The sequence below is a fragment of the Bufo bufo genome, chromosome 3 (genome assembly GCF_905171765.1).
Source record: "Bufo bufo chromosome 3, aBufBuf1.1, whole genome shotgun sequence".
In the NCBI taxonomy this organism is placed as follows: domain Eukaryota; kingdom Metazoa; phylum Chordata; class Amphibia; order Anura; family Bufonidae; genus Bufo; species Bufo bufo.
The window spans coordinates 31,156,125-31,179,723 of record NC_053391.1 but is presented as its reverse complement, the minus strand read 5'-3'; the positions used below and the strand labels follow the sequence as shown (position 1 = coordinate 31,179,723).

Genomic DNA, 23,599 nt, shown 5'->3' with positions numbered 1-23,599 from the left:
TTAATTACACCCCCTCCCTTAATTACACGTCACCTCCTCCCTTAATTACACCCCCTCCCTCCCCACCTTAATTACACCCCCTCCCTTAATTACACCCCCCTTAATTACACACTCCCCCCCTTAATTACACCCCCTCCCTCCCCACCTTAATTACAAACCCCTCCCTTAATTACACACACACACACCCCTTAATTACACAATTATTTACTCACATTTTGATGATGCCTCAGGCTCCGTCCGACCGCTGGTAATGGATCCTTCCGCTTCTTTAAAAGATCCGTGAAGGCGGCGTCAGTGTCGTGACGTCATGTTGCGCGCCGCCGCAATAATCCTTCCACAGAAGCCGGCGCCTGGCGGAGTCGCGTCGCGGTGCAGCAGTGGATGGAGGGGTGACTCCGTCATGGCACCCCCCTTGTGAGTAGCACCCGGGGCGGGCCGCCCCCCCCGCCCCCCCCCCCTTGGTACGCCACTGCTGTCAGGTTTAATAAGTGGGATTTCTTGCCTTATAAATGGGGTTGGGACCATCAGTGGCGTTGAGAAGTCAGGTGGATACACAGCTGATAGTCCTACTGAATAGACTGTTAGAATTAGTATTATGGCAAGAAAAAAGCAGCTAAGTAAAGAAAAACGAGTGGCCATCATTACTTTAAGAAATGAAGGTCAGTCAGTCAGCCGAAAAATTGGGAAAACTTTGAAAGTAAGGGCTATTTGACCATGAAGGAGAGTGATGGGGTGCTGCGCCAGATGACCTGGCCTCCACAGTCACCGGACCTGAACCCAATCGAGATGGTTTGGGGTGAGCTGGACCGCAGAGTGAAGGCAAAAGGGCCAACAAGTGCTAAGCATCTCTGGGGACTCCTTCAAGACTGTTGGAAGACCATTTGAGGGGACTACCTCTTGAAGCTCATCAAGAGAATGCCAAGAGTGTGCAAAGCAGTAATCAAAGCATAAGGTGGCTACTTTGAAGAACCTAGAATATGACATATTTTCAGTTGTTTCACACTTGTTTGTTATGTATATAATTCCACATGTGTTAATTCATAGTTTTGATGCCTTCATAGTCATGAAAATAAAGAAAACTCTTTGAATGAGAAGGTGTGTCCAAACTTTTGGTCTGTACTGTATATAATATTTGGAGTCATTTATCAAACTAGTATAAATTAGAACTTAATAAGGGGTTGGGTCAGCACAACCTGCCTGTAGGTGCAGATCGCTATGGCGAAATACATATACAAACGGAAAATGCAAATGCGATCGCACACTACATCCAGCACTCTGCCCTCCATGCTGGATGAGACATTGGTTTATATTTTGGCCAAAGCATAGTAAGCCACTCACCGCGTCAAGGTTGTCTCATGAGTGGTCCCTAACTCTTGTTCCTACCTGTTCATGGGCCATGACAGCCACACAAAATCCAGGGAATGCAGGTCAGCATGCAAGCCAAGTACACTTTGCTTGTAACCCCGTCCGGTGCTATTACAGCTTTCATCGGATCCAGGGATGCAAGTACCAACATGCATGCTGAACCCACCATATACTTCTCCCGGAGCCAAATGGCTAATGGTAGGTTCTATACAAGCAGACTCAGTTTTATACTGACTTTAAAACCAGCCTCAAGGACAGATTAACTGGTCAGGTGTGCAATGACTCCAAGGAGATCGCCACGCCTCCAATATATACTACAAAGAAAAAAATAAGGGGTTGGGTCAGCACAACCTGCCTGTCCTTGAGGCTGGTTTTAAAGTCAGTATAAAACTGAGTCTGCTTGTATAGAACCTACCATTAGCCATTTGGCTCCAGGAGAAGTATATGGTGGGTTCAGCATGCATGTTGGTACTTGCATCCCTGGATCCGATGAAAGCTGTAATGGCACCGGACGGGGTTACAAGCAAAGTGTACTTGGCTTGCATGCTGACCTGCATTCCCTGGATTTTGTGTGGCTGTCATGGCCCATGAACAGGTAGGAACAAGAGTTAGGGACCACTCATGAGACAGCCTTGACGCGGTGAGTGGCTTACTATGCTTTGGCCAAAATATAAACCAATGTCTCATCCAGCATGGAGGGCAGAGTGCTGGATGTAGTGTGCGATCACATTTGCATTTTCCGTTTGTATATGTATTTCGCCATAGTGATGTGCACCTACAGGCAGGTTGTGCTGACCCAACCCCTTATTTTTTTCTTTGTAGTATATATTGGAGGCGTGGCGATCTCCTTGGAGTCATTGCACACCTGACCAGTTAATCTGTCCTTGAGGCTGGTTTTAAAGTCAGTATAAAACTGAGTCTGCTTGTATAGAACCTACCATTAGCCATTTGGCTCCAGGAGAAGTATATGGTGGGTTCAGCATGCATGTTGGTACTTGCATCCCTGGATCCGATGAAAGCTGTAATGGCACCGGACGGGGTTACAAGCAAAGTGTACTTGGCTTGCATGCTGACCTGCATTCCCTGGATTTTATGTGGCTGTCATGGCCCATGAACAGGTAGGAACAAGAGTTAGGGACCACTCATGAGACAGCCTTGACGCGGTGAGTGGCTTACTATGCTTTGGCCAAAATATAAACCAATGTCTCATCCAGCATGGAGGGCAGAGTGCTGGATGTAGTGTGCGATCGCATTTGCATTTTCCGTTTGTATAAATTAGAACTTGTTTAGTTGCCCAAAGCAACCAATCAGATTCCTCCTTTCATTTTGGACAGCTCCTTTGGAAAATGTTTTATTTATTTAATTGAATAAAACTTTATAAATTTATTTTTTCTTTATTTCAGTTTTTGCTCCCCCGTGTACACCAACAATTCTTGACTGCATGCATTATCCACAATATGTCCTAATGGGGACTACCTAAGGACAGCCCCATCATACTGTCGTCACCGGCTGTCACCAATCAGGGAGCAAGGAGAGTCCACCTCTCTGGTGGACGAGGACGCGTAACCGTAGTGACCTGCAATCGGCTTCCGCAGTCTAATGATGCTGAGTGACACCCAGCTGCGCTGTGATGATGTCACTTAACAGAAAGTCACTGAACTCTGGATGGGAACAATTATTTTTTTAGTCACTGGCAAGTGATTATTTTGGGGACAAAAACCCCCTTTAATTTCATAAAGCTCCTTCACTCCAGTTTGTTTTACAGACTAAGGTCTGGTTGCCTAGCAACCACTAGACTTCCTGACCAGGTGACCACCATATGCCTTGTACCGGCCCACAGGGGATATGTGGATGGGAGAGCATGGAAGTGTTGGCTATGGCAATGAGGGTGGTTGTAGTCCTCCTGGTGTCTAATCCATACTCCAGCACTCTCCAAGGATGGAAGGGCGCAACCATTCTTGCCCTCGGGGCACACCCTGGTCTTCAGGGTCTCCTGTCTGATGGTGGCTGGGTGCTCTTAATGTTAGGTGAATGGGTAGCTGGGTGCAAAGCAGGAGAACAAGGCCCTGGGGCTGGAATGTGGAGATCAATGACCAGGCCAGCTTGATTATAAGAAACAGCATCTCTCTTTTACTGAATAGATGATAGGGGTCATAGTACAGGCACAACTGCGGGGTCTGTCTCAGTAGTGTGACGGGCGCCAGAAGCCATTAACCCTAACCACATGCAGTAAAGTCTAAAGCTGTATGCGTGTGTTAGCTTTACTGTCTTGGTACACATGGCCTTTCAGGAACGATGTTTTCCGATGTTTTACCGATGCTCTCTTTTAGGATTGCAATGTTTAATAAAAAGAGAATGGAAAAAAAAAAAGAACGGAACAATGGAGACCTTCTGTCTTGGTCTACTTGGCAGCAACTCATGCAAAACAGGTCTTCTCTCTTGCCTGTTCACCAGAACAACTAATAAACCAGGGGAATGGGACCAGCCCACTACCCGGCAACTAAAACCAAAGCCAGTTAACTATCTCCTACCCATAGCCTTTTAGTGCATAGACATAGTGCGTGGTTAACATTACAGTAAAGATTTTTGATAATAAACTATAACCTTATAGCTTTAACCCTTTAGCGGTGAACCAGCGGGTCACTGCACATATAACTACATGAATGTGCATATGCTGTACAGTACACTACCTCCCCACCACACAGACTAGTGTAGGTCCCTTCAACTCCAAAAAGATTAGGGGGCACATGCACTGGTCGTTTAAGAACCAGGGAGCATGTTCGCCCTACTGGCAGAGTGGAGGGGCCAGCCAGAGAAGCGCAAGCCATGACCTGATGTGGAAAAAGAAAGGCGTGATCCCTACTTAACAGGACCATACAATGTCCAGACAACGCTGCCCTAGTGTACCTACATAATAGCACCATGCAGTGGCCACATAATGCTGCCAAAGTGTATCTTTATAATAATACAATACTTCCACAGTGTACATATATAATTGTACCGTATAGTACTGCCATAGTGTACCTACATAGATGTACCATCTAGTGCCAACACAATGCTACCCTAAATAATACCATACTGTGCCTCCAAGAATTCTGTCATAGTGTGCCAACATAATAGTATTATACATAGCGTGTAATAGTACCACATAGTGCCTGCAAATTTCTGCCAGTCACCCTCCATCATAGTAATACATAATGCCCCCACAATAGTGCCGTGATGTAACTAGAGGACAATTCCATAGCTTCAGAAATCAGTGCCACGCAGTGCCGAAATAGCAGCGCTATACATTTCCTATATAAAACCGCGATGCCGTTACTGGTACGATGGAGGCCCCCTAGTGGTGAAAGCTTGTGGCCCATGCTGTAATCTGGTCCTGGTACTACACTCCCCATCATGCTGAGTCAGTGTATCTAAGCCCATCCTGTGTGATACCGTACCTAACCCATGAATAAACCGAAATATTGCCAACATTTTCATTGTCGTCACCCAGCTTTCCCGGGGACAGATATCACTTGTAAATGATGGAAGTTTATGTAAGCAGCTGACTGCAGGACGCTCAGGAGAACCGGTGCCCGCATTCTGCTTTGTGATTTGCTGCCAGACATTGGCAGGAATGACCGGCTGCTGGCACGGGACGGAGCCAAATCAGGAGGGGGCAAGACATATCCTCTTAGGCCAACATTAGCAGAGATCACCGTAGCCAAAGAAACTTCTGCCAGGGGCGAGCAGAGGGACCGAGCGCCCGTACCAGCCTGCTGGCTGGTATCTACCGTCAGGTTAAAGGGCTCCTCTAAATGAGATCTGGCACAGGGTACGACAGCGCCTGCTCCGTGTACGCAGCTCCCCCCACTGCAAGTCATTACTGATGAGACGAACATAATAACTTGGCATTTAAAATAGCGAAGCAAATGAATCTGAAATGATTGGCTGTTTTTTAGGATTGTGTTAAGCTCATGCGGCTGTTAGGTTTTACAGTTTTTTGGGTTTTTTATTTACCCTTCTTCACTTTATCACATGAATGCATTTGCCAAATCTGTATTTACTTCTATCTTTCATCTCCCTCTTAGTGTATTCAGGTTGCCTAGCAACTACTTGTCTTCCTACCTGGGTGACCACCATTGCAGGACATGTGGTCATGTGTCCTGAAGTGGTCACCAGCTGAGTTCTGCTGTTCGGTAGTGTAGATGATATTACAGTGCCAACCATGATGTAACAGAATGCGTGACTTGTGTTCACAGTATATTGTAGAGCAAATATTACCATGATAAAGGGGCCAAATCATACCGCCACAATATACCAAATATTACTGCCACATACTGATAGAAAGCATCATATCAGGATCCAATCTTATGTCACATAGCGCTTGAATGCTTCCATGCCATGACAAATATGACATTATATAATGTTGGAATACCGCCCTACCATAACCTACTGCTAAGTCACATAGCAATTAAATAACACCATACCATGACCAATTGTTACATCACCTATTGATTGAATACCTCAATACCAGGACCAAATATTAGAATACATACTGATATAATACCGCCATTCCATGACCAAATATTACATCACATACTGATTGAATGCTGCTATCCTAACTATTATGTCACGTACTAATTGAATACCGCAATACAATAACCAAATATTGAATCACAAACTGATGTTATACCATCAACCTACGGCAGACCATTACAACACATACTGATTGAATACCGTCATACCATGACAAATTACTAACTCACATACTGATTGAATACTGCCATCATATAACCAACTATTATGTAACATACTTATTGAATACCTCAATACCATTAATAAATATTGCATCCCTTACTGTTTAATACCACCATACCATGACCAAAGATTACATCACTTACTGACTGAATACTGCCATCCTATGGCCGACATACTGATTGAATACTGCCATACCAGGACCAAATATTACATCACTTAGTGATTGAATACCGCCATCCTATGACCAACTATTACATCACATATTGACTAAGTATGATAACCAAATAAAAATTTTCCCTTAAAGCAACCATATGACGGCTTGTTTTTATGGGAAAAGTTGTATTTTTTTAAATGCACCATTTGGGGTACGTATAATGTAGGGAAAAACATTTTCTGAAAGGAAATGAGAAAAAAAAACAGCAATTCTGCAATTGTCACTGTTTTGTAAGATCAATAACAATTTTAGGGAAACCTAACAGCCTTTATTATTTCTTTAAGTACAAAAAAGTCACATTTTACACAATAATTTGCCACTTTTTGGGTACTTTCCACCTGGCTCTGTACGTTTTAATACAATACTGTATCTGTATTGTAGTGTATTATGCCTGTCCACATAACACTGACAAGCTTAAAAATTTTGTTAGGCCGCACCTGCGATAGCAACCATCAGCATAACCAACCATAACATCTAAGGTGTGAGTGAGCTGAGTGAGCTGCACTCACTATTCTGCTGGTGGAGTCACTGTGTACATACAATACATTACTTATCCTGTACTGATCCTGAGTTACATCCTGTATTATACTCCAGAGCTGCACTCACTATTCTGCTGGTGCAGTCACTGTGTACATACATTACATTACTTATCCTGTACTGATCCTGAGTTACATCCTGTATTATACTCCAGAGCTGCACTCACTATTCTGCTGGTGCAGTCACTGTGTACATACATTACATTACTTATCCTGTACTGATCCTGAGTTACATCCTATATTATACTCCATAGCTGCACTCACTATTCTGCTGGTGCAGTCACTGTGTACATACAATACATTACTTATCCTGTACTGATCCTGAGTTACATCCTGTATTATACTCCATAGCTGCACTCACTATTCTGCTGGTGCAGTCACTGTGTACATACATTACATTACTTATCCTGTACTGATCCTGAGTTACATCCTGTATTATACTCCAGAGCTGCACTCACTATTCTGCTGGTGCAGTCACTGTGTACATACATTACTTATCCTGTACTGATCCTGAGTTACATCCTGTATTATACTCCAGAGCTGCACTCACTATTCTGCTGGTGCAGTCACTGTGTACATACATTACATTACTTATCCTGTACTGATCCTGAGTTACATCCTGTATTATACTCCAGAGCTGCACTCACTATTCTGCTGGTGCAGTCACTGTGTACATACATTACATTACTTATCCTGTACTGATCCTGAGTTACATCCTGTATTATACTCCAGAGCTGCACTTACTATTCTGCTGGTGCAGTCACTGTGTACATACATTACATTACTTATCCTGTACTGATCCTGAGTTACATCCTGTATTATACTCCAGAGCTGCACTCACTATTCTGCTGGTGGAGTCACTGTGTACATACATTACTTATCCTGTACTGATCCTGAGTTACATCCTGTATTATACTCCAGAGCTGCACTCACTATTCTGCTGGTGGAGTCACTGTGTATATACATTACATTACTTATCCTGTACTGATCCTGAGTTACATCCTGTATTATACTCCAGAGCTGCACTCACTATTCTGCTGGTGCAGTCACTGTGTACATACATTACATTACTTATCCTGTACTGATCCTGAGTTACATCCTGTATTATACTCCAGAGCTGCACTCACTATTCTGCTGGTGGAGTCACTGTGTACATACATTACTTATCCTGTACTGATCCTGAGTTACATCCTGTATTATACTCCAGAGCTGCACTCACTATTCTGCTGGTGGAGTCACTGTGTACATACATTACTTATCCTGTACTGATCCTGAGTTACATCCTGTATTATACTTCAGAGCTGCACTCACTATTCTGCTGGTACAGTCACTGTGTACATACATTACATTACTTATCCTGTACTGATCCTGAGTTACATCCTGTATTATACTCCAGAGCTGCACTCACTATTCTGCTGGTGGAGTCACTGTGTACATACATTACATTACTTATCCTGTACTGATCCTGAGTTACATCCTGTATTATACTCCAGAGCTGCACTCACTATTCTGCTGGTGCAGTCACTGTGTACATACATTACATTACTTATCCTGTACTGATCCTGAGTTACATCCTGTATTATACTCCAGAGCTGCACTCACTATTATGCTGGTGCAGACACTGTGTACATACATTACATTACTTATCCTGTACTGATCCTGAGTTACATCCTGTATTATACTCCAGAGCTGCACTCACTATTCTGCTGGTGCAGTCACTGTGTACATACATTACATTACTTATCCTGTACTGATCCTGAGTTACATCCTGTCTTATACTCCAGAGCTGCACTCACTATTCTGCTGGTGGAATCACTGTGTACTCTGGGGATTCACTCTGGTAGACAGGTTGTGCGGATGCAGTACAGAGGCAAATTACCAGTTCTTAAATCAAACTTCCGTGTTTATTCACACATAAAGCAAAAACAAAACGTCACTTTGCAGTCTTGGTGTTAGTTCACACACAATGGAAAGTCCACATAGCAAAAATCCCCTTGTTGGCAGTTCTGCCTCCAGCAGTCCATAGCAGGCTTTTAGGGGGCCCGTTTCCCTTACAGACGGGTCTCAGCCCTCCAGCACGGCACAAGCCTCATATCCCAGCACACACACCTCCTGAGCTCCACTGTCAGACTGAGGTAATCCTTCTCACCTGGCAGTGCTGGCTAGTTTTTAGGCCTGGCAAAAACCGGCCTGGAACATGGGGAGTAGTCACCCACCCAGCACTTTGACTACTCCCAGTAAGAGCCGTCCCGGATCAGCTATATAGTCATACTAAGTATTAAGGTGTCAAACAGCAACTGCTGCTGACACATAAAAACCGGCTCTTACTCCACCGAGGCCAGGAACCTCGGTGACACGTACCTATCATCCACGATGATTCCTTGTACCTTCTTACAGTACATACATTACATTACTTATCCTGTACTGATCCTGAGTTACATCCTGTATTATACTCCAGAGCTGCAGTCACTATTCTGCTGGTGCAGTCACTGTGTACATACATTACTTATCCTGTACTGATCCTGAGTTACGTCCTGTATTATACTCCAGAGCTGCACTCACTATTCTGCTGGTGGAGTCACTGTGTACATACATTACATTACTTATCCTGTACTGATCCTGAGTTACATCCTGTATTATACTCCAGAGCTGCACTCACTATTCTGCTGGTGGAGTCACTGTGTACATACATTACTTATCCTGTACTGATCCTGAGATACATCCTGTATTATACTCCAGAGCTGCACTCACTATTCTGCTGGTGGAGTCACTGTGTACATATATTACATTACTTATCCTGTACTGATCCTGAGTTACATCCTGTATTATACTCCAGAGCTGCACTCACTATTCTGCTGGTGCAGTCACTGTGTACATACATTACTTATCCTGTACTGATCCTGAGTTACGTCCTGTATTATACTCCAGAGCTGCACTCACTATTCTGCTGTGTGTTATTGGAAACAGTCATCAAACTTGTCTGGTGTTTTGTGATATGGGGAGCGGGATATATTTTGTGCTGCCATATGTATATTGTGCAGCAAGTGACATACCACGCTGCCATATTTGCCAACATATTGTAAAGATAGGACCCCAAAATAAATGTACTGTCCAGAACAGACCCCAAACTTTATGCAGACTTTAAACTTCTAAATAAATCCAGACATCAGATCAGAACTCAAAACAAATTCAGACCCTTAAATTAATGCAGACTCCAGATCCGAAAATATATTTAGACCTCAAATTTTATCCAAACTGCAGACGAGAGTTTTTAAATAATCTATTCCTGGCCCCAGAATTAATCCAGACCGCATCATTATTTTTCCCCTTCGACCTTACCCCTAAATTATTTCAGACCCGGCACTAGACCCTTAAATAAAAACTTTCTAATGGTATATAGGGTATATAAAAAATTCCACCGTAGCCCTCTCTTTCTGCCACGGCGTGATCTTTGATGAGTGTGTGACAGTCGGGAGGCCCCTCAGCTCTCTCCGTGAACATAAAACAAATCATTACAGCGGGGAGCCTCCTTAATGAGAGGTTAAGTGATGTGGAGATGCTGTAATTAGAAAACTGACTGCGACAAATCAGAGGAAAAGAGATAACTGTAAGTGAGACTGGTCTTAAAGGGCTTCTCCAGGACGTTATAAATAAAGCTGGTTGAAATGAACAACTCATTGGCTCCTACTTTGTTCCTTATTTCCTGCACTAAATTCAGTTCTGGAGATTTCCGGAGACCAGATTAGTCTCTAGGACATCCAGAACAAAGGGTCTCGTTTCTGAAAGCTGTCTAACAGTAAGGCTGCCTTTGTTGCCCATAGCAACCAATCAGAGATCAGCTCTCATTTATGAAACTGCTCTGGAAAAATGAAAGCAGAGCTCTGATTGGTTGCTATGGGTAACCACAACAGGTTTACTGCTAGAAAGCTTTATTAAATCACTATACGATGTCGTTGTCTCAATAAACTTTATATATAAACCTCGCAGAATCCCTGATGATATATTCCGGGTTTTTTTTTTCTATAAATTAGTAAAAGAGGACACTGGGACCCTCATCAGTCATAAGATAAGGTTTCCTTGAGTCCCTTGTGAGAATGGAGCGGTGTTGTCCATGTGTGACCACCTCCCCTTGCAGTTTGAAACAGCTGTACTCGCCAGTCCCATAGACAGTGAATGAAGTCATACAGACGACCACCGTTCTTGCCATAAGGTGGTCAGACCCCCATTGATCATACATCAAAAACATCAAAGCTAAGGAGATGGTCCATAGAGTCCTTTGGCCATGAGTCCAAGAGGCAAGAGCCAACATTTGAGGTCTCCATAGATGCCTTCTAGGAGGTGTCTCGCGTTGTCTGTCTCTCAGGTGTCGCTCTCTTTGTCCTGCAGCCATGTCTTTTATAGAGTCTGAGCCCCCCCCCCCCCCCTGCTGCCCACCCTGGCTGTCCTCCAGCCGCCCCCCTCCCCCACCTGTGTTTTCTGGTGTCTACAATTTTCATGCTTTCCCTGTCTGTCTCAGATTTGGATTCTGCAAATGGAAGGAAACTTTTATTACAAGTCACAGAAAGTTGCGTGCAAGCAACAAATGGCTCCGCCAACATGAGCAGGGGCATAACCTGAAGCTACTGGGACCCCTCAAGAACCAGAGCTCAGGTCCAACTGGAAGCTCTTCACCCCTACAGCTACTGCCCCCATCCATGAGTGACATCTTCTACACGTCCTTCCATAATACAGGGAGGAAAAATATCTAAAGCTGCAGAGTGAACGAGTGGTCTCCATCCGTTGGGATCTCCATCCTCGGGGTCTCTATACTTTGGTGTCTTTATCCTATGGGGTCCCGATACTATGGGGTCTCCATCCTATGGGGGTCTTCATCTGTTGTAAGATTACAAATCCCAGCAGGCCCTGACAGCTGAAGAGCCACAGGATGGAAACCACTTTTTGGGGAAGGGGTTTTTAACCCAATATGTGCATTATTCATCTTTTTTCTATTAAAGTTAATGATTCTTTTAGAGGCGATGGCGGGGGGGGGGGGGGGGGGGGGGGGAGGGTTGGAGTGGTGGTGGTGGGGGGCTTGGAGGTTGGAGGGTCTCCCAGCTCAGGACTCATCACTTGTCCATGGCAGAAAGTGTCTAAAAAGAATAGAAAGGGTGTCTCTAGCACTGGAGGACCTGGCACTTTCATGGCAGACCATTGATTTCTATTGGCAAAATGCAATACCTAATTTACCCTGTGGGGGCACTACAAATAAATTGAGCAGTTGCAACTGATCGCTGGGAAACCTAACAGCCTTTATTATTTCTTCAAGTACAAAAAAGTCACATTTTGCACAATAATTTGCGACTTTTCGGGTACTTTCCACCAGGCTCTGTACGTTTTAATAAAGAGTGGGTTGGGTTTAGCAGGAGGGGGTAGGTCAGGCAAATTTATCATAATTTACACCAGAATTTTGATTATACCTGAAAGATCCTAGCCGCTGTAGATTCCAGCCCAAAATGCAACAAATGTATTACGGGTGAAACCCAGATGTAGAATTTACATACGGCGAATTTACAATCCTTGCCACAATTTACGGTGCAGATTTTTTTTCTGTAGCATGTGGATGAGATTTCTTAACATTTCATTCACTTTGCTGGTATTGTACAATGCAGGATGGGGGAAGGGGGACCCTGTGCTGGAAATCGGTGGGGATCAGTCAGTTCTCCCCTATAACTTTCAGTTATGGCACAGCCCCTTTAAGGCTCATGTACTTTACAGGGCTGATAACAAGAGGGTGGAGTGTGAAATTAGCTGTTGCGGTAGGTGAGAAACATATTTGACATGACGAGTAACTGCAGAAATGTAATAATTAGCATTTGGTTGACTCATCTGTAGGAGAAGAGCAAAATAGGTGCAATGCTCTGCAGCTCTGCAGGTCAATGAGGCTAAAATCATACTATTCTTAGGGAATTTTCATAGATGTGAATTATAAAATTCTTGCAACCTGCAGCCACCACTAGAGGGAGCTCAGGAGATCACTGTTACTGTTTATACATAGCATTTAAAGAGGTTGTCTCACGAAAAATATTCTATAGCACCTGGATCTGAATACTTTTGTAATTGCGTGCAATTAAATAAAATGTATCTGTATAGCGCCACCTGCTGTTTTTTATAGCGCCACCTGTGATAGGGACAGAGCTGCAGCAGAAAGGACACACCCCCTGAGCTGCGATATGGACACAGCTGGAGCAGAAAGGACACCCCCCCGAGCTGCGATAGGGACAGAGCTGCAGCAGAAAGGACACCCCCCCTGAGCTGCGATAGGGACAGAGCTGCAGCAGAAAGGACACCCCCCTGAGCTGCAATAGGGACAGAGCTGCAGCAGAAAGGACACCCCCTGAGCTGCAATAGGGACAGAGCTGCAGCAGAAAGGACACACCCCTGAGCTGCGATAGGGACAGAGCTGCAGCAGAAAGGACACACCCCCTGAGCTGCAATAGGGACAGAGCTGCAGCAGAAAGGACACACCCCTGAGCTGCGATAGGGACAGAGCTGCAGCAGAAAGGACACACCCCCTGAGCTGCAATAGGGACAGAGCTGCAGCAGAAAGGACACACTCCCTGAGCTGCGATAGGGACAGTGCTGCAGCAGAAAGGACACACCCCCTGAGCTGCAGCAGAATGGACACTCCCATCAAGCCACCAGCCTGATATAAATCTAGCAGAGCAGTGAATGTGGAGATCTCTGGACCCATGTGAGGTACAGGGCTGGTTAGCTGTCTGATTCTCATTGCTTACATTAGTTATGGGACAAGACTGTATGCAGTAAGCTCCTCAGCTCCCCCTAGTGGTGGCTGCAGGTAGCCAGAATGTTATCATTTACCACTATGTCTATGTGGGGGATTTGGAGCAGTGTATCAGAAAAGCTATAATGAGAAATGAAGGTGTTATAAGGTGGAGCTCCACGTTCACTGGCTGCTTAGAGGATGAACACTTGACTTGTCGCCCAGTGGGTGGACAAGGCGGCATACATCACAGTCTGTAAATGGGAAGCTGTGTGATCGAGAGCTTCCTTCTCCCAGGCTGGAGATCTCTTCTGCCATCAGCGGCAGTTTATGTGGCGCCCGTAGGGAGATGAATGGAGTGTCAGGAGAGGACTCTCAGTCCCGCTCTCCACCAGAACTTGTTATTCTGACATACAGCGGGGTGCGGAGCGCCGGGAGTGCACCTGCTGGTATTAATCCGATGTGTCTGGGCCCCTGAGAAACACACGGATCAGCGAGGACAATAACAAAGCATTCATTAAATTAAACCTACACGTAACATACTGTCTACATTTATGGGTCACCCCCGAGAGAGAGCGACATACACGTGTAGCAGAGCTGGATTTGTCACTTAACTCTTTGTGGCTACATTGTTTGTACTCTGTGATAACTGGCTGGGAAAATATATGGAGGTCCTGTGCAAAATCTATGTAATCTATCTATCTATCTATTTATCTATCTATCTATCTATTATCTATCTATCTATTATCTATCTATCTATCATCTATTATCTATCTATTATCTATCTATTATCTATCTATTATCTATCTATTATCTATCTATTATCTATCTATTATCTATTATCTATCTATCTATCTATTATCTATTATCTATCTATTATCTCCTATCTATCTATCTATCTATCTATCTATTATCTATCTATTATCTATCTATCTATTATCTATCTAATATCTATCTATCTATCTATTATCTATCTATTATCTATCTATTATCTATCTATATATCTATTTATCTATCTATCTATCTATCTATCTATCTATCTATTATCTATCTAATATCTATCTATCTATCTATCTATTATCTATCTATCTATCTATCTATTATCTATCTATCTATTATCTCCTATCTATCTATCTATTATCTATCTATTATCTATCTATCTATCTATCTATTATCTATCTATTATCTATCTATCTAATATCTATCTATTATCTATCTATCATCTATCTATCTATCTATCTATCTATCTATCTATCTATCTATCTATCTATCTATCTATCTATCTTTGACCCTATTGACTTCTATGGAAGAGTTCTCTAGGTCAGGAGGTAGAAGATAAGCTGTGATATCACCTATGGTGGATCCTGTGTTATCTATATACAGATGAGATATCTGTCATTATAATCATGTCTGTCATAATAATGAGATGACTACTGAAAAGTTAACAGAACAGGAAATCATGACCCATTATTACACGTAGTGGCCAGTGTGAAAATCGAAGGATATCAATTTTTTTTAATATAGTGACACAGAAAATTAAAAACATCACAAAAATTCGAAAAAATGATTTAAACAATAGGTCATTTTCTGATGACACGCACCCTTTAAGGTCTTGATGAACATGGTGAAAGACACAAAAGACATTTCTAGCTGTCCCTATATTATATACTGCAGACATATTACACAGCATAGCTCTGTAGGAAGACTTGGGGTCTCTCAGAGGTGCAGAATTATGCCACCATGATGGACCCCATCCCGGGAATTAAGGACCTGTCCCCGTCGCTTTCTGTCCATTGTAGAGAGAAGCGTGACACGACCTGAAGCTGGCTCCCCTGTCTTTTGTACTAATGTTGAAACCTTTACACAAGTTCTTTCACCCATCAAGAATGGTGGGTGGTAGCAACCTGCTCTAGATACCACCTCTCCAAGTTCTTTGAAGCAAGGACTCTCTTTATGGTACTTAAGTTCTTGTCAAGCTTTTAGTAAATGTGCCGGAATGTGGCCCTAGATGCCATCACAATTGACTCCATTGGCACAAGCATGATACTAGACAGATTTGTAGCTGAAGGCAAAACTGTTGGTCACCAGACGGGTTTTCATAGAAGGTAGGGATCTCTGCCAGCAGTTGGCATCTGGGTCCCTGCCTCCGAATCATTGGGACCTCAGCCTATCGTTCAGTGTGTGATCCAGGTCCATGACTTCTTCTAATGGAGGATTTCATGGACCAACCTATGGGGAATTTGGAGGAAGACATGAAGACACAGGTGGTCTGTCCAGACTCTGCTCCATGCCGTAGTAGACTGCTTGAGCTCATTTCTGCAATCTCCCCTCTTGCATTTGCTCTGCGGAGACCAGACAGAGCGGCTGATTATTCTGAAGAGCTAGCAGATTGACAGCAGCAGATACTGAGAATCCACCAAATATACAGCAGCGCCACTCTCCAGAGGACAGGGCAACGACTGAGAAGAATTAACCCTCTACTTCACTGCGCCTACAGCCCCAGCACAAAATGCAAATACCTACATTTGCCGCCTAAAGTACCTACATGTACACCCCAAGTACCTATATGCCCCACGTCCCAGCCTAAGAACCATTATCCCAAAAATGAAATTTACATTGAGGGTCCACCAGGTTACACAGACAATAATTATATGAAGAATCCCCCCGACCTTCCCACAATGGTCCTGACATTGATCTACCAGATTGTACATTAGTCCTGATTTTTCTCAGGGTTGGGACTAAAAAGCTTTTAGACAATTCTGCAGTTCTCGACCTACCACAGATCTTCACTTTTCACCCCACCCCAAGCACATAGCTGGTGGACCACAAGTTGAGGGGCACAGCTGCCTTTTCTATCAATCGTCAGCTCTCTCGTAGCTATCTACCTATCTAATATCTATCTACTGTTAGAATCAGTGGGTGTGGAACCACTATGTCAACAAACCGGTTTGACTTTTGTGCTAAACCTAAGGGCGTTATCCTGGCGTCTCCCTGGTTTTCATCCTTTAACCCCTTATACAGGGATCTGGACTTCGCTGCGGAGGAGCTACCAGACCGCTACCTCCTGGAGTAGTCTCGATGTAGTTGACAATGCGTTTTCAAGGTAGGACCGAGCTGTTTCTTTCACCAATATTGGATTCTTCACTCTAGCACAGAGCCATCAGCATATTCGGACACAGATCGCACCAATAGTGAAGTACTGATAGTTCCAGTCAGGTAAAAAGGTTTTATTGTACTCACAGAAGCCAATATAAAACACTGTCTCCTAGACTATTGGTGCGATCTCTCGATATCCCACAGGATTGTGTTGGAAGAGAGGAATATTTATGTGGAGGGCGATTTAGTTCTCTGTGTCCGAACATGCTGATGGTTCTGTGCTAGAGTGAAGAATCCAACATTGCTAAAAAAGCAGCGCGGTCCTACCTTGAAAACGCATTGACTGTCTGTGTGAACATTGCCCCCTTCACATTTGGGACCAGCGACGCTGACAATACAGGCAACGTAACTGAAGTGTTTCTTTTATTTGATGTAGTTGACAGCTGACACGTGAGTTTGTGCGAATCCGTGACACAAGTCCAAGGTCAGAGCAGGCAGCTCAGGGTCAATACAGTAATCAGTCACAGGTCAGGTCAGACAATGAATAGTCAATACGGTAATCAGCCACTGGTCAGGTCAGACAGAAGAGGGGTCAGAATCCGGTAAACAGGCAGAGGTACACTGGCAGACAAATGGAACAGCACACCTTAGCAGGGGCTAGCGAGCTACAACACCAATTGCTCAGGCAGAGAATGAGAAAAACAGCACAGCATATACAGCAGAAGCTGATCAACACGTTAGAAACAGGCTAGCAGCTGCACACAGAACCGCAGGATGGTTTAACCCTTGCAATACTGCAGAATAAGACACACAGGCCTGCTTACGGAGCTGTGAAACTGCGACAGACACAGGCACGTGTGCCTTTAGCAGGACAGCACCGGGGTCAAGCCGTCGCCGTAACATATACAGTATCCTTTATGTAAATGAATGACCTTCCTTTGTTCACTGCAAAAAACTCTTAAAGGGTTTTCCCAAGACATCTGTTGTTTCCTAATACTGGACAGATCTTGAAGGAAGCGAGGGAAAATGAAAAAAAAAAGAGTCCAACAGGTGCTATAAATTTACTTACCTTGACTTTGCGGCTAAACCGAAGGGCATTATCCTGGTGGCTCCCTGGTTTTCCCCCATCACACCCTAAGTTCCCTTTCAGTACGTCTTTGGGAGGAAACCGGAGAACCCAGAGTAAACCCACGGAGAACATACAAACTCCATGCAGATGTTGTCCTTGGTTGGATTCGAACCCTGGGCCCAAGAACCCGCAAGACACCAGTGCTAACCACTGAGCTGCTCATCTCATCACTGCTACATTAAGAACATCTTCTGGTGTATTTTACAGGATGTTGGAGGGTACGTTGCCTAGCGACAACTTGACTTCCTGTCTGGGTGACTACCACTACACTACATGCTATGTGGTTACAGGAAGAGCTGTATAACAGATGACATTACGACTGATACCCATGAGTATAGTCAGCTATAGTTTGTCTGCTCTCCCCCCGGGGTTAGTAATTTTTTAAAATTAAATTCAGATCCATTCTACGTCTACAGCAGAGAGCTAATCTGCATATTCCATTTCCCAGGGAGCATTGCATGGCCTATAAGACTCCCTACACCAGTTCCGTCTCTCTCCGCAAGAAGTAACAGTACCCCTTGGACCTATGTCTACACCAGAGCACTAATCTGCATATCCCTTTTCCCAGGGAGCATTGCACGGCCTATAAGGCTCCCTATACCACTTCTTTAGCTCTCCATAAGGAGACCTAGTAATGCAGCAGCAAATTTCATTTAGAAAAAGAGGACCAAGCTTTGCAGACAGTGAACTTTCTACTTGATGCTTTACAGTGTAGCAATGATACACTCTGCAGAATGGGTTGAGGTCACCATCTAGTCTCCCTATGTGATGCGGATACACCCACTCTATAACAGTATTGTGGCTGGATAAGGTTTGAAGTTATTCCATCCAGTAATAAAAATTTATATTGTGATTTATGGCTCACGCACATGAATGAGTGTGCCGGCCGGGCCCTTGCTGTGGACCGCAAATTGTGGTCTGCAATGCACGGGCACCAACCGTGTGCCCACCATCTTCAGAAGCAAACCCATCCTCGATCCGCATCTGACGGTCTGCACCGCAAAAAAAATTGTGTATGCACTACTTTTTGTGGTGCGAAGGCACGAACAGAAAACCCACAGTAGCACTCCATAGTGCTTCCGTGCCTCCGTTCTGCACCGCATCTTCCGGATTGCGGACCAATTCAAGTGAATGACCGGTGCACATATATTGCAGACCCAATAACGGTCGTGTGCATAAGCCCTTAGGGCTACATTCACACGACCGTATGTAAATTGCGGTCCGCATGGTATGGCATTATTTTTTTGGGCGGATCCATTGTAACAATACCTATCCTTGTCCGCAAAACGGACTAGAATAGGACATGTTCTATTTTTTTTGCGGGGCTACGGAACGGACATATGGATGCGGAGTTCTCATCCAATCCACAAAAAAAAACGGAACGGACACGGAAACAAAAAACATTCGTGTGAATGTAGCCTAAGTTAATTTTAGGTTGGGACACTAAGGGCGATGTCTATCAGAAATATCTCCTCATGGTAGACCTGCAGTAGGAATAGACCCTAATACACATACACCTCCAGTGAAGGCAATGTGGCAAATACAACCCACCTCCAATTTTTTTGTCCTCAAAAACATGGGAGACTGTTGAGTTCTGCTTACTAAAGGAAAATGTAGTGCAAGCTACCAAAAAGATCTACAAGAAATATCCACCTTAAATATGAAGTTCTGAACCTAAAATCAGAAGACGACAGTAAAGATGTATCAATGAGATCCCACCAAATTCCAAAACGGATGACTATCCAGCTTTCTCCAATCGATGACTCTCCAGCTGTTCAGGCTGGAGACCACTGATCAATGCGTTGAAGATTTTCCATGACCTTATTGTTCTCTGTAGACCCCCACTGCCCCTTCTGTTTGGCAATGACATCTACATTCTTGGTTGAATTTCATGTTCCTTTTGAGCACTTTTACAAATTTCAACAAAAATTCAAAAACAGTATAAAACATCAGATCCCAATTTTTGAAATTTGATGCCCTGCTGATATCAGAATGGACTAAAATAATAGATGTGAACTTTGATTTCAATTTTACTATTTCTCAAAATGAGCATTTGAAGGAGACCCCACTCATAATGCCTAATGGCAAAACTCCTCTTAGATGCAGACGAGGAAAACTTTTTGCATCTCCTAGCCCAGTGTCAGTTGCTATGGGCCATGGGGATTTGACTCCGAATGGCTAAATCACATTTTTTGAGTGCATCCTTATATGATCTCTGGAATCTACCTCTTGATCATACATGTCGTCTGGTTAGGGACAATTTTATCCTGACTTCTCACCCTAGTGGCTTTATATATAAACATAAACATAAGGAGACAAAAACAACTTCTCCCTGAGTTATTAAGGCGGACAATCCAAACTTATTTTATGCACCTAGTAAGGCCAAAAGTTAGGCCTTACTAGGACTTACTTAGGCCTTACTAGGATACCTTTTGTTTCCCATGTCTTGAACTGGTCACACCTAGAGCTGGCCGTACACATTCGGTAGTCAGACGAACACTCGTATGGCCCAACAACTATTCCTCCTGACACCTCCGCCCGCCAACTGCATGATCCATCTCTTTCCCTGACATCTGCATTTGGTGGAGAATTGGGAGGCCCCATACCGATGAGAAGGTTGTCCGCTCCCATTGAAATTGGTGGGTTCCACTGACATTCATCTAATGTGTATGGCCAGCTTCAGGCTCCAACGCCCATGAGAGCTAAAAACTTTTACCATTTCAGAACCTTAACCCGACTCTAGGTTTTGTCCTGATGTAGAACTCAAGCCAAGACCTATCAAAGAGGTGTTCTAGATTCTCCAGACTATACAAGACTGATAAATCTTACTGTTATGATCATTTTCTTCACCGACTAAGTACCAAACAATACGGACAGGCAGGACACCCAGCATATATAGAGTCCACAGAGCACCCAAAAAGTGCCATACAGTACAGATAAAGTAGACATAATGGTGCAGGATGTCTTGGTGCCCACACTGCTTTGAGACACCATTGAAATAACTCTCTATTCCCCAAAATTCTTTAAAATCTTACGCTGCATTGTCGCTTTCATGTCTCCTTTGAATAGGTTTTACTTGCAACTTTTTGTCAAACAAAATGTCAAATGTACAAAGAAATAAAGCTAAATGTGAGCACGGGAAAGTAATGTCCTCAAGTCTTACAAGTCAATTCTACTATAAAAGTTCTGGCAGGTTAGTTGTGGAGTTCTTGGAAATTATGGCCGCACACTCACAGTAAATGACTGGGTTCCTCAGGTTGTCTCTCTCCCAGCACAAGGAATAGCGTAGGGTTGCAGAAGTGCAGGTAGAGAGCGACGGGGGCTTTTCCCTGGGAGACCACCAGAAGCTGCAACAATGAAGAACCACTTGAGGAACCACAAAGCGAAATGATTGCATTGAGTGCTCTACACTGGAGTCGGTCATCATATCGCAACGCAAGGCCTAAAATATACATTACCTGTACATAGTGACATACAGAACACCAGGTGCCTCTTTACAGACAGTGTTTACATTTCAAAAATGTCTAAATCCAAATTTTGTAAAATAAAAAAATTGGGCACATTTTCACACTTGGAAATTGTATTTCCAAAATTCACAAGGGCACAATGTTTTTTTGCCTTTTCTTTTTAGATGCTGCTCTCAACATGCGAACGAGCAATTCTAACAGAGGCGGTCATTTTTTAAAGACGTAGTACCGCGAAAGAACAGTCAAAATACACGACCACATGACAATTACATAACAAAGAAACGCCACTTGTGTAAAGTGTCCGCCTCTGTGTGATTTATCCGCAGCGGCAGCCCGACTCTAGACAGCCACCTCTGCTCTGCCCGGCTTACAGGAAGACCAATGAGATCGGCGGTGACAACTACATTGAATCACGGCATAAAGAGTGGAGAAGGAAACCACATCAAGAAGACTGCTTTATATCAGACTTCCATACAGTAACCTAGCGCAAAAAAAAAGGCCTTCCAAAAAGTTTAGGTGCCCCTCTTATCATGGCAGGAGGATTTCGCTTGCTTGCTGCTCGAACAGTGATTGATACATCGTTGCCACATCTACATAATGATGCAATTTTTTGACATTTTTATTTCTAGAAATTTTTGTTTCACTTTTGGCATGAAATGCGTTATCATTTACGACGTGATAGGGTGACGCCACTTTTTGCTCCGACGGTTAAAGAATCGACTTACGATACGATAAAGTTCTAATAATAGGAGATGAAGCAAAAGAAACGGCCAAAAAATAAATAAAAAAAGTCATATGATTTTACCAAAATTTGGCCAAATATTTCCCCACAAATGTTGTCGCAATGGCACGTAGGGTGGTCCTGTCTCCACGTGAAGGTGAGGGGCACCGGCGGCGGCGGCTGTCTTATGGTTAACGTGGTAGCACCAGCGTAAGTGTCACCCATGGCTGCGAGAGTGTGTGTGAGCGCAGGAATCCAGCCGTAAGCCCCCCTCCTCCCCTCCCACAGCAAATAAGCTGCCAAAAGAAATCAGGAATGGAACTCTCTCTCCTTACCTTCTCTCCTCACCACAAGGGCTGCTGCTTGAGGCGCATTGGTGGAAGTGGAGAAGGGCAATGATCAGTCAATGGCCACAAGAAAGGCGACTTGGCTTGCAATCCTTGGCCCTTAGGGTTGGAGACACCAGGACAACATCAAAGCAACTTTAGGGGGGACACTTTAGGGGCCTATTGTCTGCCCGTGTTCAGATCTGCGCTTCTTGCGACTCCCCCTCTGGAAGCTGGGAGACTTGGTACGACCCAGGCATTCATGCCAAGTAGCTTTCACACATGGAAGCTTGTCTCAAGCATTTGCTGACAAGCCACAAACAAGACATTCTCCCTCCCACTTTTTTTTATTTTTTTTATCTTCTTCCTCCTTCCACCACCACCTCCCCCCTCCCCTCCTCCTCCTCCTCCTCCTTTCTTCTAAATGCAAACTAAAAACTCCAGTGACAGACAAACAGGGCAAGCAGAGAATGCAAGCAGGAGCTGGTGCTGTGCAAGAATGGGCGCACACGTACACACACACACACACACACACATGTGCACACACACACACATGCATGCACACACATGGGGCTGCAGCTAAAGGTGGGGGGAAGGGACAGCCTGGCTCTGCTTTATCCCAGCAAAATGGCAGAAGACACGATCATTGTTATGATCAAGGGCTCCTGACTCCTAATTATGCTAAATTCCAAGAATGGGATTTTAGACGACCCGCCTGGTGTCTCCTCCAGCCAAGGCCAGAGCCGCACGCCAGGGAGAGGAGTTATCCATACTTTCTCCTACAATATCCCCGCAGAATCGGGCGGTCACTGATACAATTAGTCGCCTCCGTCACAGTAACCCGGGGGGAGTGAAAAGTAAAAATATATAATCGGACACGCGGGCGACCAAAAGGATTATGTTCCATCAAACAACATTTTTTTTAAATTGAATTTCTTTTTTTATTTTATTAAAAATATTTAAATCATTTTTATTTATTTACCATGTTTCATTGTTTATGTTTTCTTTAGTTACATTTTTCCTTTTTTTTCATTTTAATGACATTTTTGGTCATTTTCTATTTTATTCTTTTTTATTGTAATACTTTAAGATTTTTAATTTTTTGTTTTTAAACGTTTAGGCTGCTTATACAATTTTATAGCTTGTCTTTCGCAATTGTGTAATCTGTTGGTCAGACGGTCAGCCATGGACCGTCGACGGGTGGAATCAAAATGAAAAAGAATAGTTTAAGTATAGGTTTTATCA

The 23,599-nt window shown here is 43.9% G+C and overlaps 1 protein-coding gene across 3 annotated transcripts in view; it reads right to left on the bottom strand.

Moving 5' to 3' along the window:
• Positions 1–22,641, bottom strand: part of BCL9 (BCL9 transcription coactivator) — a 185,989-nt gene extending 163,348 nt beyond the window's left edge. For all 3 annotated transcript variants that reach the window (XM_040423016.1, XM_040423017.1, XM_040423018.1), the window contains exon 1: positions 22,364–22,641. The gene's annotated coding sequence lies outside the window, so the exon portion shown is untranslated. The remainder of the gene's footprint in view (positions 1–22,363) is intronic.
• Between the last annotated feature and the right edge of the window lie 958 nt (positions 22,642–23,599).